The sequence below is a fragment of the Neolamprologus multifasciatus genome, chromosome 12 (assembly GCF_963576455.1).
Source record: "Neolamprologus multifasciatus chromosome 12, fNeoMul1.2, whole genome shotgun sequence".
NCBI classification, from domain to species: Eukaryota; Metazoa; Chordata; class Actinopteri; order Cichliformes; family Cichlidae; genus Neolamprologus; species Neolamprologus multifasciatus.
Window position 1 is genome coordinate 4,029,529 of NC_140450.1, and position 22,620 is coordinate 4,052,148.

Sequence of the window (22,620 nt, forward strand, 5' to 3'; positions counted from 1 at the left end):
GCAGGGCTGTGTAGTTTTTTCCACTTTAAAATATTCTTTGTTCATCTAGCAGGACAACAGTTTGCTCACACTTTTATCGTTTTACTTATAAGACATTTAGATTTTGACCAAATTCATGGAAAAACCAACACAGTACATCAGCTGTTCTCCTTGTTACCATCTGGCAGACGTTACAGGAGTCTGTCTGCTCGGACTACAAGACTTAAAAACAGTTTTTACCACCAAGCCGTACGACACCTCAACCACAACATTTAAACACACACAACACAGCACTCAGAAGCTACCCTGCAGCTTCACAAGTACTCTGTTTAATCTGCACTGGTCACTTCACTTTATTGTCATTGATATTTATATTTAAAGTGCAATACTGTAATTTTCTGCTGCTCATTCCTGTGCAATATCCCGTCTGCCCTCCCGTCATATTTCTTTTCAAGATTTTCTTATTTAATCACTAGTGTACATATATTTATATTTATAGATACATATATATTTAGTTTTCTTTTATCTTTTACCATGTCTCTCTAATATTTAGCTCCTTACTATTTTTATATTTTTATATTTTATTTTATTATATTTTATTATATTTTCTCCTACTGTATCATGCTGCTGAGTGACTGCTGCTCGTAAAACACATTTCATTGCAATGTTGACCCTGTGCTAACTTGCATATGACAAATAAAACTGAAAACTGAAACAGTTGAAGACAACTGTGGGAATTTGCCAACACAACTGTCTTTCTCCTTTTCTGTTACTTTTCCAAAAGCCTGTTCCTTCCTTGGTTCCTTATTCATGTTTGTTTGTTTTTCCCTGCTAATTTATCTATTAATATTAGCTAAAAGTCAAAACTATAAATCCTGCCACCAAGTCCAGAACATTCATCAAATATGAAGTTGCAGTATACATGTCTAGCCCAATACAGAGCATCCCTGCACCAATGCTATGCCATCAATACATATAACACATGCTCATAGCATAAACCAATTAATTCTGCTTCCATTATTTATGATGTGCCTCTGTCGTTGAGGACACTGAGATGTTGAAATACACACAGCTTAGAGCCCTCCAGCCTGCCATACATAATTCTTTCTGATGAATTGTTGTACAGATGTTTGCATGTTCTGGCTGCAGACTGCAGTACACACGCTCAACAAAACCCATCCTTTCACTGTAATCCTGCACGCAGGGAGGGCGGGTGGATAAAATTAAACAGATATGCTTATCTAAACTATTTATTAAAGAACCATATCCGAGATATAATCCTAATATGTTATCCAGAGCCGAGGGGATTTTGGACGTACGTGTATTGCAGAAATCCAGGTGTATGGAGTTGTAAGTCGGAGGATTAGTAGAAAGGTTATTGTAATTTTTTAAATAACACAAAAGCAGATTTCATTATTAAAAGGCTGAACGGACCATCTGGGAGGAGGAAAGTACTTTAGTTTCATCCACTGCGATGTCCTGTACCATACCTCCATGCACCAATTATTATTATTGTTTTTCATCAGCCCTGACCACAGGCTCAGTTTAAATGAAAAGCATTTACAAAAGTATATCTGACCATGTACCTGATTTGTAGTATGAGGACACCACAGTCTCTATGAATAGATTAACAGACTGTGTTATATCAGAATCACATTATTCACCATGTACAGTGGTTTTTGCTGTAGTACTGGGCGGCTTAACCTGTACAAAGGGTACACTGGTCTGATACAAGCACCAACCATCAACCATCTGTTGACCTTAAATGCTACTGATGAATAATAAAAATGAACAAGTGGAGCCTTTCTACTTATATTTAAACAAGATGACGATATCGGACAGCTCCACCCAGAAACATGTACATGTTGTCAGTGCCAGTGGTCACCTTACTGGGAAAAGATTGAAGTTTATGTTACACAAAAATTAATAAGATTCAATGGATGTAAATTGTTTGGTCTCAGGATTGTCCAGTATCAATGATATTCATGATTTTTTTGGCTTCTTCACCTGCATTGTAATAACATTTTTCAATGAGTGCTGAGCAGTGGCTACTGTTGCCTCAGTTGACCCAAGAATGCCCTTGGTTTGGACCTGGAGTCCACATCCTGCCTATCTGGCCCCTCTTAGAAAATATATTCTTAATTTCTTAATCTTAATTTGGATGAAGATGACTGTGGCAGGGCGTGGCTTGCGGATGTGGCATCCACGGCTTGCGGATGCCACGCCCCGCCACAATGACATGCATTAAAAATCCAAATCTAGTTTTTGCTGCGGATTTAATTTGGAATTTGTGGTGCTTGCATGCATTAAACATATGCATGCATGCATATGTTTAAGGAGGCACATACACACTTTCCTAAATTAAAAAAGAAACAAAGAACACTAAGAAATGATGATTAGTGAAACTAGCTTGCATTTGAAGCATGTAGAGCATTTGTCTGAATGCCATAGATGCTATTGCGTAGGCCTGTCGACAAAAGACATTGAATTGATTCAACCTAGGGGTGGCTGTAGCTCAGGTGGCAGAGCAGGTCAGCCACTAACCAGAAGGTTGGTGGTTCGATCCCTGCATGCTAAGTATCCTTGAGCAAAATACTAACCCCGTGTTTGCCTACTGGTGGTGGTCAGAGGGCCCGGTGGCGCCAGTGTCCGGCAGCCTCGCCTCTGTCAGTGCGCCCCAGGGTGGTTGTAACTACAATGTAGCTTGCTGTCACCAATGGGTAGATGACTGAATGTAGTGTAAAGCGCTTTGGGGTCCTTAGGGACTGAGTAAAGCGCTATACAAATGCAGGCCATTTACCTTTTTTTTTTTTTTTTTTTGAGTTTCTCCATTTCCTTTATAGATATAAACAAACGAGAAACATTAATACAATTTCAACATGACATTCAAGTAAACAGCCATTTAGGACCATTCATTGTCTCAACAGTAAGAACAAAAAGGACGCTGACAAAATAAAGAGCAAATAAAAGAATCTAACAGTCTAATTTGCAGTTAAACGGAGTAGGGCACATGTAACCCAAAACACAGTACAAAGCAGGGAAAACAAAAGTGAGGAGGAGAAAGTGCTGACAGACTCGCTGTGTGTGCGCTGCTGTGCTCATATTCGTCAGACTCCCTCAGCAGACTCGTGTGACACCAGCCACCTCGTTTTTGAACCACGCTTGCAGCTTTCTGTGACAGGTACGCCAGCCAGCATCACCGTATCCAACCACAACAGCCGCGACTCATGGCCCGCAGGTTCATCCGTTCTGACGGATATTTTCTGTTTGTTGCCCGAGGGATTACAGGCCCAATGAAACAAAGGCACAAACATAATGTTTTGTGTTGGAGCTGCTTCTATCTCGTGTCTGCTTCACAGACAATGCAGTTGAAAGTATTTTTTTCCCCGTCTGTTTTTCGCTGTGTTGTTTTCGTGTAGATCTTGTTCAAAGTGATATTTCACCACCAGACTGGACATTATCTGCTCACAGGTTTGTGGATAAGCTGAATTTGGAAAACATTTTTAAGCTTGTGGGTGACTCCTGCTCATCCATCTGCTTTATTTTAGCAGTTTTTCATCACTCTCCCGCGAGATGAAATGAGCAAGATTTTTTGAGTTTTGTGGGTTTTTTTGGAATCTTTTTGCTAATCTTTTGATTTTCTTTTGCTAAACAGAATAATGCATGCATATATACCTAGACATATAAATACATTTAGAAAAAAAAGTGTAATTGCAGTGTTGCAGAAAATTTGCTATTGGGAACAAAGTCTCGTTAGGGCCACCTCAGGGGTCATTATGCTGCTCAAGGACATCCAGTCAGGACTCATTGCCTGCAGAGCCAATCAGGCCTGTGACCTTCTGCTTACAGGACACACTCTTTAACAGTCGGGCCCAACCTGCCACCTCACAACATGGTCAGATCCCCCAGACTGCTCATTTCACCACGGCAGCACAGACTGCTGGTATTTACAGCTGATGAGCACGCTCAGTGGGGGCCTGTACGTTGATCTATGTGGAGAGTCACAGTCATGCTTTAGCAGGGGTAAATTCAGAGGCATCGCACAGTCGGGGTTCTCACAGCTTCAGTATTGTTTAGAGAAAAGGGGACGTTGGTGCAGAAGGTCAGCGACTCCATACACAACACAATTAGAGGAAGACACTGTGGCGTGACTGACTGCATATCTGTAAGAGATTTTCAGTAAAGGGCCTCGTGATTATGGGTGAAAGAGGTACATGTCATGTAGTAGCAGAAAATGTTAACTAGATTTACTGAAGTACCAGAGAGGAACAATTATTCTCTGGTTCTGTCCTGTGACAGATGCACAGTCTGTGGAACAATAGACTTCTTATATAAGATAAACATAGGCTAAACCTAATCAAGATGTTATGGTGCCTCAACCATCTGAAGAGGTAGCAGAAATGCTAAAAATATAGATTTTTTTAAAACAGTTTACAAAAACAAGTGTTTTCGTAAAAAATCAACTTCACAAAGTCTCCAAAGGGTACTAAGGTGTGCACTTCTTGGTGTAAAATTAAATTAAACCTTGCAGAAGAATAGCAAAAAGCACATTGCTAGCACATTTCCAGTCAGATGAGACAGAGATAAATTTGTTTGCCTCAGATGGAGTCCAGCATGTTTGCCGTGAACCTGGCCAGGACTACCACAGAGAAGGCATAGTCCTGGAGGTAGGAGTGTGAGGATATGGGGCTGCTTGAGTGCTGAAGGTGTTGGGGAGATGGTATTTTTATAGATGGGACCATAATTGCCTGTGGATACCAAAGCTGACAAGACACCCAGTCTCCAAGCCTGAAGACATATCATCTGATATAAAGACCAAGGAAACCCAGTTTGGACTGGTTTGTGAGGGTCATCAAAAACAAAATCAGTGTTTCTCACAGATTTAGATTGTTTGTGGTGGAGATATGTGCACATGCATATACTCTGCAAAACAGGGGAAAGAACTAATTTCAGGTGCATCAATCACAAATACTATTTGTTGTTGGACTGTTGGACTATTCTTTGAAGATTATCCCTCACCTCAAATAAATTTGCATAGTTGTGGCAGACTTGTGAGGCTAGCTGGAGGTGTTTGCTATGGACCTCGTTCTCTCATAGTTTTGCAAATAAGACTTACAAAGCAGTGACACCTGAACCAGTTCTTCTGCTGCTGTAGACTTAGAGGACGCCTAAAAATCCCAGGTCTGCAGAGCAGCAAGGCCGTTGTGAGGCACAGTCCAAGGCAGTGGAATGGAAGTCCAGCCGGACAACTGAACGCAGGTGAATGAATTTGAAAACCATCACAATATAAACCTAGCCTGCAAGCCAGAGACCTGAGATAGGAAGCACTGAGGCTAGCTGCTTGGTAGCTACTGAACTTTCAAAATAAGAGAGAGGGACTCTAGCTCAGATGTTGATCAAAAACAGATATGTAATGTTTCTCCTAAATGGATTAAAAATCATCAGTAAAAAGGTAAAACCAGTCTCCAGATTTGATTGGCTTGCTCTTAATACATTGAGGACAATAAAGATGATCTAGTTTTAAACTATTTGACATTTTCAGGATGTTGCACGCTGGGCACACTCAAAAACGATGATTTCACCCTCAATAAACATGAAGCAGTAATTTTGAATAAAATGTAACTGAAGTATAAAGTAATGAAAGGTTTATTTATTCAGATAATTAGTCATTAAGGAGAATGTACTTGTGAACTGTGAATGTACAGCCGTCAAATTTCATTTGACCAGATTCCCTTAAATGCAATATTTTACATTGTATTTGTGTAACAAAACAACATGAAACATTTACATGTAATTAAACAAGTTAAAGTCATTATTTTAGGCTGATTTGTTTGTTTGTGTATTCTCACATATGTTTCATACTCCATGTGTCACGGTGTCGGCCAACGCCTCTGGAGTTCCAGAGTGTCGAAGAGTTTCACTTGGCAACATTCAGCTGAACTTCAAACTAAAGAAAATATCAGAAAGATAGAGATCTTTTATGTTGCTGGGAAAGCAGAATTAATTATCACCATAACAAATGTCTGCTGTCTTCATCTGTGGGTGTATGTGTTTATAAGTGTGCTCGTGTACTTGTGCTTCTGTCCAACGAAGACCGAATTTCAGACATTTGGTGAGAGGACAGCTTTACAAAGTGAGAATATTTTGGATCATCCCCAAGTCTTTGTGAGTCCAAAATGTATAACTTTTTCATTCGCGCCTATCTTTAAGGTTGGTTATACTGAAACGACTAAACGGTGTGTATTTAATGTGGCTGCAGATGCTCTCTGAGAAATGTTGATCGGGTTTGTCAGGTTGCACCTGTCGTGCTGACGCTGCCAGTGCTGTCTCAATTCATTTCGTCACTAAATAACATGTAGGATATGAAGATCATGTGGAGATATTTTTATTCCTTAAGCATTTTTGAGCCCCCATCTTTTTTGCAGTATACTTTAAGTCTAGTTTTTAAGTACAAACCTAAAATTAAAAGAAAAAAAGTGCAGTTACATCAGCGCCGTGTCTATCCTGCATTAACTGTTCATTTTTACTGAAAAATGAATGTTTAAATGCTTAAGCTTACACAAAGGGAGCCTATATCTCCAGGAGTTCATTACCAGATACTCAGCACATGGAAAGAATCACCTAAAATCCTTTTGGCCGGTTGAGCAGTGGACTGTTCAAAATGTCTTGGGGAGTGACTTCATCCTTCCTGCCACTTTCACACAGTAACCTCTGCTAGCCTTATGAGGATAAGTAAGAATATGTGTCATATATTGTTGCAGAGGTTATTTTTGGGGTGTTTCAATTAGGGATGCACCGATACCGATACTGGTATCGATACTGGTATCGGTATCGGGGCCGATACTGTAAAATGTGTGTGTACTCATACTCGTAAAAGTTAACCGATACCATGAACCGATACCAACTTATTTCATTAATCAGAGGGTGGCTTGTCATTTCTGTTGTAGTTTTTTAGATTGGCCACTAGGGGGCCAATTATTATTTTATTTATTATTTATTTTATAATTTTTTATATTTTATTATCTATATAATAATAATTATTTTGTTTGTTTACAATATGGACACTGCAATAATTTAAATGTTTATTTTATTCGCAAACCTAATTTGTATTTATTTTATTCCAAACAGAAGTGTTTATTTATTATTCTGAAAGCTCGAGACAGTGCCAATAGTTCAGTGATATTTTGTAAAATTACAATGTGGAGACTCTGCAATAATTTAACAGAAGTGCTTATTTTTCACTTGAAATTTTTTGTGGTCATTTTTATTAAGATTTTATTTTTTATTGGCAGAGAATAAAATAAAACCTGTCTTCCAGTTCATTGTATTTGTGTGTGTGGTAGAAGTATCGTTTTTTGTACTCTGTATCGGCAAGTACTCAGATCCAAGTATTGGTATCGGTTTGAAAAAATTGGTATCGTTGCATCCCTAGTTTCAATACTTCCCTACACAATACAAAAGCAGAACAGGTGATGTGGCTAACACTTTTTGTTCTCACTACTAGCATCAGTCATCCCCAAATTAAATGAATGAAATAAAGAAGCTTAACTGCTGACTGGTCTGTGACTTTAAGCGTAAAGAATGATCAAACTCGCACGTCTTTAAAAGTTTGACTAATGTAATTTTTTGTGTGTGTCCCTCTTTGGGCTCTCTTCCTCGCTCTTCACAGATCACTAGCAGTCCTCAGCAGCCCCGGCCCCCGTCCCGATGATGTAATTATTTCCCAGCGGCACCTGGGAGCAGCGGCCGCCATTCGGAGGCATCGCTCACAGCCAAGTATGCAGATGTTTCTAATTGCTTTCCATTACCAAGAATAACAGCTGTTTATATCTATCAGCAAATAATTCACAAGAGTTCCAGACTGTTAGGATAACATATCCCACCTGGTCATCATCACCGGTTGTCAACAGCCGAGTGCAATGCTTGCCAGGCCTCTTGTTTACTGAATCCCCCGATAAGCTCAGGCTTAGAGTCACCTTCAGCCATCTTGCTTTGCACCTCTCAGGGTTTCCTATTGTATCTTACAATTCAATCTTTACCGTTCATGACAGCGCGGCTGGTATTGTTCTCACCTTGTAACTCTGTCTGTATGTGTTTATGTGTGTGGTCCTGGTGACATGTACTCTAGCACCAACTACCACAAAGCCAGTTTAAAGAACTTAAGCACGATGATATGCATATTTCTGACATATAAATGAAGGTCAAGCATCATTCTAAGAGCACCGATTAAAGTTCTCCAGAAGGAGGGCCAATAGCCCAAAAGCTGCCTCTACTGTAATACTAGCGCGGTCCCTGGACTACCTGGGGGGGGGGGGGACCCCTGCTGCAACAATAGAATCAAAGACAACATTGTCATTTCTTGTAGACAGTATTTAGTTCATTTTGATAATTTTTTTTTTTCAATTGACCTAACAAAGTATCTTTTTAAGATTCTATTTTGGTGTTTTTATCAATGTTACAGTTTTGATTACATCAGAAATGTTAAATACATAAACAAATGTAAATGTAACAACTATAATTCAAACACTTAACACACGGTTAAGTGTTTGAATTGAGAAATTCAAAGCAAATTCTTGATAATAACGCATCAATTTAGTAAATTAAAGTATAAACAGAGCACTCACTACCACAGACCTCTTAAAATCCATGAAACAAACGATTCTTTTCTATTATTTTTATTTTGACTTATACGCTCTTGGCATTTGATGTGCAAATATGCTGTTGCACATTTTTTATATCTGGGGTGGTCCCAGAACTCATTGTGCTTGTGACCTTTATGATTCGATCTCAGTTATTATCTCTCCAAAGAGGGAAGGGGACTATAATTTCTTCTCATCATATTGCACCCTTTAATCACGCTCAGTTAATTTGAGGTCGTGGGCATTACACATTAACTGTATGTTACAGGCAAGTGGCAAAGTTCAGGGCTGAAAAATTGAAGCCTCTGTGCAAGTCCCAAAAACTGCAGTTCCTCCAATGAACACACGAGGCTGACTCAAAAAGCGAGTAACTCCCACTAATGTTTTTTTCATGTTAAAATGTCCACATTCACAGTTGTTACAACCCAACATGTTCCCATCTTCATAACAGCTGGAGAGCAGGTGATTTTATATGTAGGTGTAATTAGGGATGCAACAATACCAATTTTTTCAAACCGATATGATACCGATACTTGGATCTGAGTACTTGCCGATACCGAGTACAAAAACCGATACTTCTACCACACACACACACACACATGCAATGAATTGGAAGACAGGTTTTATTTTATTCTCTGCCGATAAAAAATTAAATCTTAATAAAAATGACCACAAAAAAATTTCAAGTGAAAAATAAGCACTTCTGTTAAATTATTGCAGAGTCGCCACATTGTAATTTTACAAAATATCACTGAACTATTGGCACTGTCTCGAGCTTTCAGAATAATAAATAAACACTTCTGTTTGGAATAAAATAAATACAAATTAGGTTTGAGAATAAAATAAATGTTTAAATTATTGCAGAGTGTCCATATTATAAACAAACAAACAAAATAACAAAAGTATTTGGCATTGATGAATAAACTCCTCATCTGCCCGTGGATCATCAGTCTACTGTGCCATTAAACCAAGGACTGACATCGCGCACACACTGCTTGTCTTTACCTCTTCAGAAAGTTTTGGCACCATTATCTCCCTGATGTGTGGGCGGCTGGGAATTTCATATCGCAGCTCGAGTATGCTGAGAAGACGGTGCAATCCTATGTTTTACTCGACCGGCATTGGCTGGTCATCCAGAGCGATAAAATGAGTCAGAGCCTCTGTTATTTTAACTGCCCGTGGATTTTCTCTTGACATTTTTCATCGCTTTTCCAAAACCTGAGTTAAAGTTGGCTGTTCCACACTGCTGACATTTTGTTAAGCCTAGCTACAGCAGCCTCCAGTTTCTCTTTTTTATCTGGAGCCGCCAGTCTCACTCGTCTAACCCTGTGCCTGTTTAGCGCGGGATGTCCCCCTAGTGGCCAATCTAAAAAACGACAACAGAAATGACAAGCCACCCTCTGATGAATGAAATAAGTTGGTATCGGTTCATGGTATCGGTTAACTTTTATGAGTATGAGTACGCACACATTTTACAGTATCGGCACCGATACCCGATACCAGTATCGGTATCGGTGCATCCCTTGGTGTAATGATACAGGTATACCTCACAGATATTATGCTTTGGTGTGTGTGTGTGGTACAGCCCATGCAAGATTTTGTGATTAATTTGGGGTGATTCAGATTCTTGTTTTTTTACTTAGCAATAATTAGCAGACTGTGTTCACTTTTTAAAAACAATCCACAATGTATATTCAGGAATAACCATCATGTGCTGACACACCTTTAAGGACCCAGTTTTGTAGATACTTAGAAATGTGATTGCACAAGGCCTCACCTTAAAGATGTGCTTTCTGAGTATTTGTCTTTGGAGGGAGCCAGTCAGCAGCTGCTTCCACATCTTTGCCTGAGTTGTTGTGCTGCCAGAGTGAGCAGACTCACTGTGACCACGGAGCTGTTTTATTTCTAAAGTGATGACTTAGTCGCATGGTGCTTTAAATATTATTGGCTTTGCAGAACCTCTACCATTTCTCTTCATGGGGCATCGACCTTAATTTAGCCTATCAGTGAAATCAGGGAAGCTCATCGCCGTCTCTCCCTTTTACCTCCACGCTGCCTCTCTTTATGCTTCAGACTGTCAAGTAGCCTTCTATGAAGCATCCACCTGTGAGTTTAACATGTCTGCCATAATCACGCCCCAGTTTGAAATACATAGAGTTTTTATGTTTGGGTTCCTTTCAGAATGGAAAGAAAATGGAACAACAGCACTGAAAGCAGTGGCAGCGTCCTGATATACCTTTGGTCTCGTGATGGATTGCCGACTTGCGAGGGTGTACCCCGTCCCTCGCCCTATGTATAGGTAGCTCCTTTAATACTTGCCCATTGCTGTATTTTTACATAAATAAGTGTAAAAGCCTCCAAAATCTAAAAGAGCTAAACATATTTATAGCAGGATGTCACAGATGTTTACATTAAAAACAACATGCTGACTAGAATAGAACACGGTCTCTTTACCAGAAATGAAGTCTGCCTTTCAAGCAACAGTCCTGTTGTCCCTCATTTACGGTGTAAAGGCCCAACCCAGTATTGTGTGTGTGCACTGTCTGACATGCTGGCTGTTGGGAATGAGCCATCTGACGGGGAGTGACTGCCAACAAGAGCAGAATGTCATTATGAGTGGAGGCTGCTGCGGGCCTGCCACCATCATAGGGAATTCATCACCACAAGTGATGATGATAATGGACTTTGCTGCAAATGACTTTGGATGAGCAGTGTTTTTGGCAAGCGGCACAGGATCTGACTGGAATTTTTTCTGCGTACCTCAGAAACAGAAGAGAAGGCTACTGGAATTCCAGCTGGGATACGGAGAGGCCGGCAGTAGAAGCGCTGACACTGTAAACATTTAGTAACATTTTGGTTAACGGCAATTTGGTGCAATAAATGAAAGTATTAATTGGTTACAAACTACTTTCTTGACCTTAGCCACACGTGTCAGTCATTTATAACCATTTCCTATGTTTCCTAATGACGTTTCCAGCAACATCGCAAACACCGCTTTGTAACATTTTAATAAATCGAGTTCCATAATTGGCCTTTTCCATCACATTTGCTACACAGAGAGCCCAGGGATTCAAAAATAATTGTCCAACTTTGCCAGAGTGCTCAGAGCAAAACTCATCAAGTGGTAAATTCTAACCGCCTAGCATCGCCTCCACGGGAGAACATAGCTGTGGGGAGGTGAAAAACTGTGACGACTCCATTATGATCTACAGGAAAAGGAAATCTAACGAGGCTGTGGCTCATTATAAAAAGTGACAAACAACAGTTAGTTGGGATCACGGAGGTTTTATCGCAATTCTTTTAGTCAGTCCCTTTCAGTGAGTATGAAATGCCTCATTAAAGCAGCACACTTGAAAGCTTGCACAAATCGATGTGAGATCAAAATGCAGGTTGCCGTCATGAGAGGGGACATTTCATGTGCAAATTAAATATAAGGTGAAACAGCTCGGCGATAGACTGTTAAACACATAATTAGCAGATTCAGCCCCTTTTTTTTCATAAATGCAACATTCTGTTCATGCATATTCAAATATGCGCCCTGCGCTGCCATTTTAATTGGTTAAAGAGTTTCAACTGACAACAGAGAGGAGAGTGTGGCGGGTCTTTTCGGCGACACTCTGGACTCGCCTGAAAGAGCCGTCAGTCTGTCTGTCATGCAAAACATCTTTCGGGGTTTGTTTACCAGGCATGCAGTGGAGTGAGTACTCTCTGGCTGCTAATGTGACAGTTGCACTCTGGCTTTCAGTTCAGTGGACATGTTGTTTTGGAGAGAAAGCAGGAGGATGGTACCCAACTTATCTGATTACCGATGATGTACATCACACATCCCCGACCGACTTTGCGGCGAGTCAGCCAGGCGAGAAGGAAAGGATGTTGGATATCTGTAAACAAGGCTTGACTGACGTGGCGGCAGACGATTTGTGAGGCTCAGCTGAAGAACTGTGCCACATGCATGCCACTGAACTGAAGGAGATCAGAGGAAAGGCAGGCACACAGCAAGACAACACGGACCAAATTGGCAGTGCTTTGGCACCTTTGTGTGCAGCTTTATGACACACTTTTGTCTGTTTTTTAAAATACATCACAATGATAGAAAAACTCTGATTCATTCATTTACAATTTATGCAAACAGAAAATTACATAACAATACCCAAATTTAATGGGAGATTAATGTGAAAACATGACATTGTTAAATGGACGATGAGTTAAGGAATGATCGATAAATACACTTTGTGGTAGGGCTGCACGATTTTGCATAAAATAAGAATCACGATTTTTTGGCTTAGAATTGAGATCACGATTCTCTCACGATTTTCTTTTCCAGTATAAATATTTATTGCGCTTATTAACTGCACATCAACTTCGTAACAGTTGAGACTGAACATAAAAACAATAAATAAACATAAAAACAACAATTGTCTCACGTTTTGTCGTTGCCGCAAAATGTTGTACTGCTTGAAATTGCGTCTCCACCGTTGCTCGACACTGCGTGTATAGAGCAGGTAGTGCAACAATAGAAAAATAGTTGCGGGACGGCACTGTGTAGCGTTTGTCTAGGGTGTTGATCGTTTTCCTAAATCCCTCGTTTTGCACAGTGTTGATGGAGCCATATCTTTGGTCAGGTGATAAGTAACAGCCTCCGTAATTTCTTTGTGCCTGCGGGAGTTCGACGGGTATAGGGAAGCGCTGTATAAGGTTCCCGTTATTGATGTTTGGGTGGTTGTCCGGGACGGATTTTCTCCTGTCACTTTCTCGTCATCCCTGACGTGCTCTCCGTTGTTTTTTCCCTGCTAATTTTAGCAGCCAGCTTCTGTATCACGTGGTATGAGGCTCCGCCCTCGTCATTTGTTGAGCAGGAAGAGTGAGCGCTTGTTTTCATGCAGATTACATCCCGGATCAAAATGCGGTACAATCGTCGTCTTTTTTTTTAATCGTTGTCATTTGGAAATGAGATCGCACATAAGTATGAATTGAGATCGCGATTTTCTAACGATTAATCGTGCAGCCCTACTTTATGGTCAAATCTTAGTCATGTTAGCTTAAAACCATGTTCCACCCTGAAGTTTTAGGCTTTCCTCTAAACCCCCACTGTGTGAATTTAGCCAAAAGAAAAACAAACTTTAGCAATATTAGGTAATATAATTTGTGAGATTTTAAAGATGTCTGTTTATAAAGTTTCTCCCCTTCAAATATTTCATTTGAAGTTTTTTGCAAAATTGAATAACTGGGTAATATCATCAGCTTAAGGCTCAGTATGTTCCTCACTATTCATACATGAGCTGATTAATTGTCCATCAGCTCATGTGTGTAAACTCAACCTCCTCCCTTTATATGATAGCCCTTCCATTCATGCATCCATCCATCTTCTACCATTTATCCGGGCGTAGGTCACAGTATTCTAAGCAGAGATGCTCACACCTCCTCGGCCATCTCCTCCAGCTCTGCCGGGGAGAAGTAGAGGCATTCACAAGCCAGCTGAGAGCTTGAATCTTTCCAGCATGTCTGCCAAGGCTTGTTCTCCCAGTAGGACAGGCCCTAAGCACCTTACCTGGGAAGCATCCAGGAGACATCCTGGTCAGATCCCCAAAACATCTCATCTGGCTCCTTTTGATGTAGAGATGCAGCTGTACACTGAGCGCCTCCTCGGGCTCCTCACTCTTTGTAAAGGAGAGATGCTGGTATTGAAGTGTGCACCTGCAGGAAGAAGTCCTTCCTGCTAAGCAATATTGAGAACTGAAGACTGGCCAACGAGTCAGCCTCCACAGATGAAAGACATCAAAGCCCCGGGCTAGCTGGTTAGCAACGAGGTAACTTTCGGAATGAAAGCAAGGAGGTTGCCCACCAGTATATTAATTGTGACACTGAAGAGATCAAAACTAGCAGTCATACATATTTATATTGACTACCTAAATAAAATCTGTGTGTAGGATCAGAGCTTTGTGCACTGCTGTCTCAATTTAGACTTTTGCACTCGTATAGTAGAGGAGGCACATCATTATCTAAAATATTATTGTATGTGGAAGAATTAAGAATTAAATCCAAAATGGCCAAAAAAGGGACCAAAACCCCAAAGAGCACCAAAAGAGCACTCTCCATGTAATCCTGACTCTTAAACAAATCAACATATCTAGTCTAGAGTGGAAAGACAACAGTCCCCTCTCTCTGTCATCATGAAAAGCTGAAAATCTCAAATTAAAGCAAAGCAAAAACTGATCTTAGTGGCACATCTATACATCAGCTACACTTACTGCATTAAAAGCAGTTGTAGGTGCTTTCTTTCCCTTTTACGTTCCCTCTGATTGTCTCACATACATCCTGTTGCCCTGTGTAACACACGGACAGTATGTTAGGACCTAAACATGCTTGGGTTTATTGACAGATGTTTTTTCACGTTACTGAGTACAAAGTCATTTCTCTACACCTCTCCTATTGTTATCATTTCATCCATGGGTAACTCGTGATTCATCGTGTACTCTTATTTTTCTCATGGCTAAATAATGCCACAGGGACTGTGCTAACTGTAACCGCCCGTAATCTCAATTTGCAATGCATATGTTTCAAAAAGAGCCTCACATTCAGTATACAAACCCCCCCCATGAGCACTGAGGCAGCAACTGTGTATCACAGGTCCATTAATATGCATAGCTTTGCTAAAAGCGCCAAAGTGACCTACATGACAAGGTTCAGTATACACTCCAACTGTGTGCTACACTTGTGGGACTTAGCTGCGTGCGCTACCTTAATTAGTGTCGTCTTGCCACGGATGGCTTTTTTCTGGAGAGGCTGTTGAACTTATCCGCACACTTGTAAGCCCAGGTCGGCGTAGGTCACCTAGGTCACTCCGAATACCTGGTCCTCGACAGCTTGGGCACCTCTCCAGTGCCAACAAAATGGTTGCCATTAGCCTGTAGAGGATGACCGCTAACATCCCCATTAGATGCACTTTAAACTCCTGCAGTGTGTCCCAGCCATCCAACAATGACACTCTAGCTCTTCCTGGTAATCCCAGAGGCCCTTCACTGACAGGATGTATCAATTAACAGATTTGTTTGCTTTCCTCTCCCCCGGTCTCATTTGCATAGCAGCCGACTAACGTACCGCTCGAGTTCAAGAGCACTGTTGACATAGTGTTTTCGTTTTTTTCCTCTTTCTCTACAGCAGGCATCAGAAGGGCCAGAAATGAAAAATTACCATACATATTACAACTCGGCTGCTCTGTTGATCCAAAAGTATCCAACAGAAATGGTTTGCAGCACAGGAAGTTACAAGATGTTAGCAACCACTCCAGGGCGAAGCATTGTTGACACTCATTCCCGTTCAGTCTTTGTCAAAGGGGAACTTAGCATTTCCAATGCTAAAGGACAGCTGTTGCTGGCAGGCCTCTTTCTCACTGTTTAAGGCGGTAATCTGTCAGGGCGGTATCATAGCCAGTGTGCTCTACCCCTAGGTGGAAGCAGACAAATGTGGCTCGGGGCTCCGTGCATAGCAATGAGGCCAGACAGATGTAAAAATCCACTGTGGTTTTACAGCCTCGGTGCTCTGTGTCTGTTTGCCTGGATCCTCGGCTTCAACCTCTTTGAACACATCCTATCCCATGATGCAACAGTGTTACAAGGGAACATTTATGCTGTTTGAGTGGAGGCCTTCAGCGTGATCCAGAGAGACAGAGCAAACAACACACATTTAAAGTGTTTTTGTTGTTTTACAGATTCTCATTTAAGCAAGGGTATTTTTCGAGACTTGTACTTTTACAGGTTTCTAAACATTTCTGTTACTTTTGTATGCATTTTTCTCTTTCACATAGTCACTTGGATACATTGTTTGTTGTGCAATGAAAATGAGGGTATTCATAAACTGAACCATTTGCTTGTAAGTGAATAAAAATGACTCATGGGATGGATGGTGAGACAGAGCAGAGAAGTGGAGAGAAACTGCATTTACACACATTGTGAAATTGAAGATAAAACCACAAGCCTTGGGTGCAATATGGTGATCCAGCAGTTTTGCGGGGTCATATTTCTTGCATAGTTTTGGCAATCACTTTGCTGCGGCCTTCAGTCCAAAACCAGTTGACCGACTAAGCACTAAGGCTACGTTCACACTGCAGGTCTTAATGCTCAATTCCGATTTTTTGATCAAATCCGATTTTTTTGTCTGCTCGTTCACACTACAAATAAAATGCGACAGCAAACGCGCTCTAGTGTGAACGCTCAAAGCGGCCGCATGCGCAAAAGAAGACGTCACACACAACGCGCTCTGTTTAGACCCAGAACAAACAGTATTGTTTGACTGATGGTCCTTAATATAAAGACTTCGGACTTCACGTTTCCCAATTTTTGCTTTAAGTTATTTTGTTATTTACATAATAATGTAAATAACCTAATAATGATCCTTATTGCTGTTTTAGAGGAGCGCTGCTTCAAAGGATAGTTGCAGATTTCTGTCAGAATCTGCAGATTATACAGTACAAATAAAATGTTCACGTTTCTCCAACGTTGTCTTCCCAACAGTTTTACTGGATGGCCAGGAAGCGTTCGCGATGTCTTCTCCGGCGCTGATAATTGGCGTCTGTCTTGTGTCAGTGACGTAAAAGACTGATTTAATCCGACTTGACCGTTCAAACAGCAGTCGCTTTCTAAAACATCGGATATGTATCGGATTCAGTACCACATACGAAAGTGACCCAGATCGGATTTGAAAATATCGGATTTGTGCCGTTCACACTGTCACACCAAGATCGGATATGGGTCGCATAGGGTCAAAAAAATCGGATTTGATGCGCTTTCGCCTGCAGTGTGAACGTAGCCTAATTTACCATCAGTCCACCATGCAAACATACCCAGGGTCTATGCTCTCTTCTTTTGTGACTGATCAGCCACTCCTACACAAGTTCATTTCATTGTTTTCTTGTTTTTGTGTGAATTCTGCAGGTTTGGGGAAAAGCAAAAGTAAAAACTATAGTGTGATATTAACTGAAAGCTAACTGTAATTATAATACATGGGAAAATAACTTAAATGTCACCTTGATTGGAATCACCCTCAGTCACCATCTACCAGCACAACCCTACCGCATATCTAGATGTGATCATTTAGGCTTTTTAAAAAGCCTGCAGCCTTCAATGTCCACACACATGCAGAGAAACATACACACACTGACAATCCCAAAGATAATTATCTGCACCACTTGCATACTGTTCTCATGATTAGGTGTCAAAGTTCAGTAGCAGATAATGACTGTCACCACACATCATTACCTGCCTGTACAATTTGTGCTTAGTTGGGAATCGGCACACTCGGGCCTAACATATTTAGAAATGTCAATCACATTGAACTAGCAGGGAAGCGGGAACCAAATGTAAACACAGGGAGTATTTTTTGACACCTCACATAAGGGCGCAAGGCAAATTAGTCAGGAAATGACGCCGTAAATATGGAGTCTATCCCACTGCTTAATTTAGCTAAATATGCTAAGGTCTTCTTAATTATAACCACAGCAATTTCCATCACGGCTGCTGCTAGTTTAACTGCAGCATCTTGCAAATCACTAAATTGCAAACTTTTCTTTTTCCAAACAAGCCTGCAACTATGTTGATGTCTATAATTAACATATTTTTTCTAATCTGACAGAAATTCTTGGACAACAACCAGAAGCCCTTGTAGCTGCCTAAGTAAAAATATAGAAAGTCTTTTTCTACATATCCCATCTGCCTCGGTATCCATCATGTGAATATGTGACTTCTTTAATGGTTTTGGGTAGATTGAATTAGATGGATGCAAACATGTACGGTGTGAGAGAGCTACTCAAAGCCTAAAAATGGAAAAAACTATTCTATTAGATATACTTTGTATTCTTAGGGTTTTATTCTGTCTGATGCTGTGCTAGATACTGAGAAAAACACAAGGCAGTACGGCATAAATGGTCATATCTCCCTATGTTTTTCTTTGCGTTTAGCAGATTACATATTTACAGGACATGGGTGATAAGTTAAACACAGAGTGTTTTTGTTTATAGCATGTTGGGCCACCACTTTCAAATGGTTTTGGACAACATTAGAATTTTTGCTACTGCTATGCTAGCATGTTGAGACAGAAGTTGCCATATTTAGAGAGGATTTCATGCTAAGTTGTTAGCAGTGTTGGGGAGTAACGGAATACATGTACCGCCGTTACGTATTTAAAATACAAAATATGAGTAACTGTATTCCGTTACAGTTACCATTTAAAAAGTGGTATTTAGAATACAGTTACTTTGTTGAAATAAATGGATTACACGGCGGTACTTCCCTGTTTCATATTGTGGCGGGTCAGGACTGTTTGGGTTTTGTTTGACAGCTACGTTCTGTTGTCCCAGGTGGCAGCGTTACGGTTGCCATGGTTACAGGGTGACGCTCTCTCTCTGCGTGTTTCCTGGGTGAGAGAGGCCTTCTCGTTGTTGTGCTAAGCTAATAGGCAGAATGCTACAGGTATAGCTCTAAAGAATGTAGCATCATAGGCAGTGTAGTCCGTGCTGCAGGGAGAATGGACTGCCATACCCGTTATGTGTCTGTGAGCGAGGGAGGGAGAAAAAGGAAAAGTACGAGCTGTCATCGAGCAAAAACGGGAGCTGGAAGCATGTAAATATAATAATAACCACTGCAGCCAAGAAGAGAGCCTGACGAGCCCAGTTGTAAGTAAGCTATTAAGACTCGACTGTACACCGTGTTCCTGTTTTCCTCTGAAACAATAAGTTCTGTTGGAGCAGCCTTTCAACGCCTCTCTCTGTCTCTCGCTAGCAAAGTTGACCCAGACAACAAAGTAAAGCTAGTTTTCGGCTACGAGCCCAACATGAACCCACCGTATTAGCCAGAGGTCCCTTTACTACGGTTCGGAGTCGCGGACCTTCAGTAACAGTAATAAATCACAGCAATAGTACATTCATGTAGTTGTAAACAGCATGATAATATATTAAGTAATCCAAAGTATTCAGAATACGTTACTCTCATTGAGTAACGTAACGGAATACGTTACAGAATACATTTTGGGGCATGTATTCTGTAATCTGTAATGGAATACATTTTAAAAGTAACCTTCCCAACACTGGTTGTTAGCTAAGGCTTTTAAGAAAATGTAATGGATTACACGTTGCTCGTTAGTTTTCTTAAAAATGTCCCATATGTCACATTAGTCTGTTATCAAGACGAAACAGAAGCCAGGTGGACTTCCTCCATCTGTGCCACAACAATGAGTTCTCTTTCAGTATCACTTAGATCATTTCCTGTCACCATCTTAATTCAAAATAATCTCGTCTTCTTGCCTTTTTCTAAATACATGTCACACAACATGATAAAACTGCATCATCGCACCATGCAGTGCTCCTGTGTGGAAGCATCTGCATTGTTGTTTATCCTGGGTTTTCTTTTAATTAGTCGCCCGTCTGTGAAAGCTGTTCATTCATGCAGTTCTGCTCTGCATGGCAGGGTAACTTTAAATGAAGCAAATAAGAAAACTCTGCAACTCTGAGGTGTGGAGAGAAAAAATGCGACTATAGGCGAAGCTGCACCCGCACACACCCAGTTCAGTTGACACATCTCAAAAGAACCCATTAGAGGCCCACTGTATAAAATGAAGATGGACTACTGTAAGTGACAACGTGAATCATGGGGGCATATAAAGCAGCCTCTCAGCCGAATGCTAATGATTAATGAGGCACGTGGGTAAACCTAGCTGCACATTGCTTCTTCTCCCACGTGCAGTTGCCATCTGCAATAAAATGTTCTCTTAAAGTTTGAAAAGTTTAAAAAAAAAATCTGGATTGTAGCTCTTTAAACTATAGAGGCGTTTTGAGACTCCTAAAAGGAAGACAGCTTTGGGGTGCTGTAATATTTATTTATTTATTTAAAGAACCTTGAGGTGCATATTGAGTCTCTTCATCTTGGCTGAATCCCCAAAGAGTTCCTAGTTTTTATGGTGCAAGTCACACATAGTGTGTTTTCAAGCCTCTTATCAACACTTCAGATTAGCAGGCCTGCAGTTCACACATTTTAGTTCTTGGCCTGTTAGGATCCTCAGAAACATGGTCCTTTGGACATGGTCACACTGCCAACAGATGGTGAGAGCATCTTTAGGCTTAGCGGATGGAGAATGACAGCAGATAGCTGAGTGTTTTGCTTAAAGAGACCCTTCCCCAGAAACATGAAACTCTTCAGGTCAGTGAATGAAATGTATGTTCCCCTGAGGCATAATTACTGTCAGATTTCAAACTTGTGTGACCGTTCGTGGATGTTGTGGGGATGCGACTTTCATCAAGTTACTTAAATGCATAAATGTGACGACGAAGATGATGCCTTATGATGTTAAAAGCATTGATTGACAAACTGTTTTGCAGCATGTTATGTTATGTCAAGTCTAAAGATTTTCTGTTGTGGGGTCAAAGGTTAACAGTTTTTTTGGTAAACTAAAAATACATAATGTTACTGTGCTTTCGTGGATTAAACTGCCTCTGCTTTAAATGATATTCTAGTTCTCATCAGTGATGCAACATTTAGCACAATGTATCAGTTTTGTCTTTGTTGATTTAAAAAAAATAAATAAATAAAGTTTTAGTAAGTAGTATCAAATCACAACAAAGCAAAGACCCTACAATTATACTGATAAAGTATAGAAACCCCAACAATCACATGACCCCTATGAGCAAGTGCTTTGGAGACTGTGGGAAAGAAAAACTCCCTTTTAACAGGAAGAAACCACTGACAGAACCACACTCACGGAGCGCCGACCCAGGGGACAGGACAAAGACACAGAGTTAGGAAAAAAGATTTTTATCATATTGTTACATTACATGCTTCAATTGATATAAAGTTTTCTTCATTGAGATCCAGATCTCTTTTTCAGTGGCCCTATAACAGTATATAACAGACACATAATACAAACACACATTATACATGTTCATGTAGAATATGGAAAATGCCAAATTAGCCCTCCTGCTAGTAAACACTGCTGTGTGATACAACCAAAATCAGAATCCTTAGTCAGAATGATTATCTATTGTCATCATATTTAGATTTAAAAACATTTTTATTTAGATTTGTGTAGAGTGTGTCTCATAAAAGTGAGACAGGCTTTTTAAATTTAACTCAAATGGTCAAATATCATGTGTGCTCTGTTTAATCTTCAGTTCCTGATCACGTTACCTCTGAACAATGCTCATGTGCAAAGGAAACAAGCAGGAGACGAGCGTCTCCTTGAGTCGTAGCGTCCCACAATATGTCTAATGAGGCATCAGGATAAAGTAGTTTGTTGTCTCGCGTAACCAGATGGATGTAGGCCGTGATTAAAACCAATTAACTCTCCCCCAGATCTAAATAACTTTTCTGTCATTAATGCACATATTTTACACCTCATTAGAGGCACCGTGATTGGAGGTGGAAAAAAATGAAAAAGAAAGGAGAGGGGGGGGAGAGGGAGTCATTTGCATTTTAGAGTCACAATATGCTTAGGAAGGGAAAACAGGATATTCATGCAGTGAGGAGAGAGAAAGCGAGATGATGGAAAGTGGCTTTAAAACAGTCCAGGCCACATCTGTGTGTGCTGAACAAGCTTCAGGAGGTGACACATGACTTCTTCTAATTAACTGGAAGATTTTTTTTCTTTTTGGGGGGGAGCTGTTGAAATCCGAATGGCCACTGCAGTCATCACCCTTCTCCCTCCCTTTCCCTTTGCTGAAATGTGCATCGTGGGGTGAAACGGGCAAGATGTTAACTAATTTTATTTTTAATCTTCCCTTTTGCCGCCGAGCGTGTCGTTCGGGCATCACGTCTTCTGAAATTTCCTCGCCTCTTTCATGGAAACATATTGGGGCAGAATTCGCCAGCTGTCGGCCTCCTCTCCCTTCTGCTGCCATTATCCTCAGGCCCCACCCCGCCTTATGGCCGGCCAGCCTGCCAGGAACGGGGCCCGTCCAAAATCAAAAGGTGGCTCTTTTCAATTCAGGCCATCATCATACGTCCCCCAAACTGGAACCCCA

The 22,620-nt window shown here is 40.7% G+C and overlaps 1 long non-coding RNA gene across 2 annotated transcripts in view; it reads left to right on the forward strand.

The window, feature by feature from the left end:
- The window catches only part of LOC146506195 (uncharacterized), a 142,492-nt gene that overhangs the window by 92,492 nt on the left and 27,380 nt on the right, over positions 1-22,620 (forward strand). For both annotated transcript variants that reach the window (XR_014877189.1, XR_014877188.1), the window contains one exon: positions 7,649-7,755. This is a non-coding gene — a long non-coding RNA (uncharacterized LOC146506195). The remainder of the gene's footprint in view (positions 1-7,648; positions 7,756-22,620) is intronic.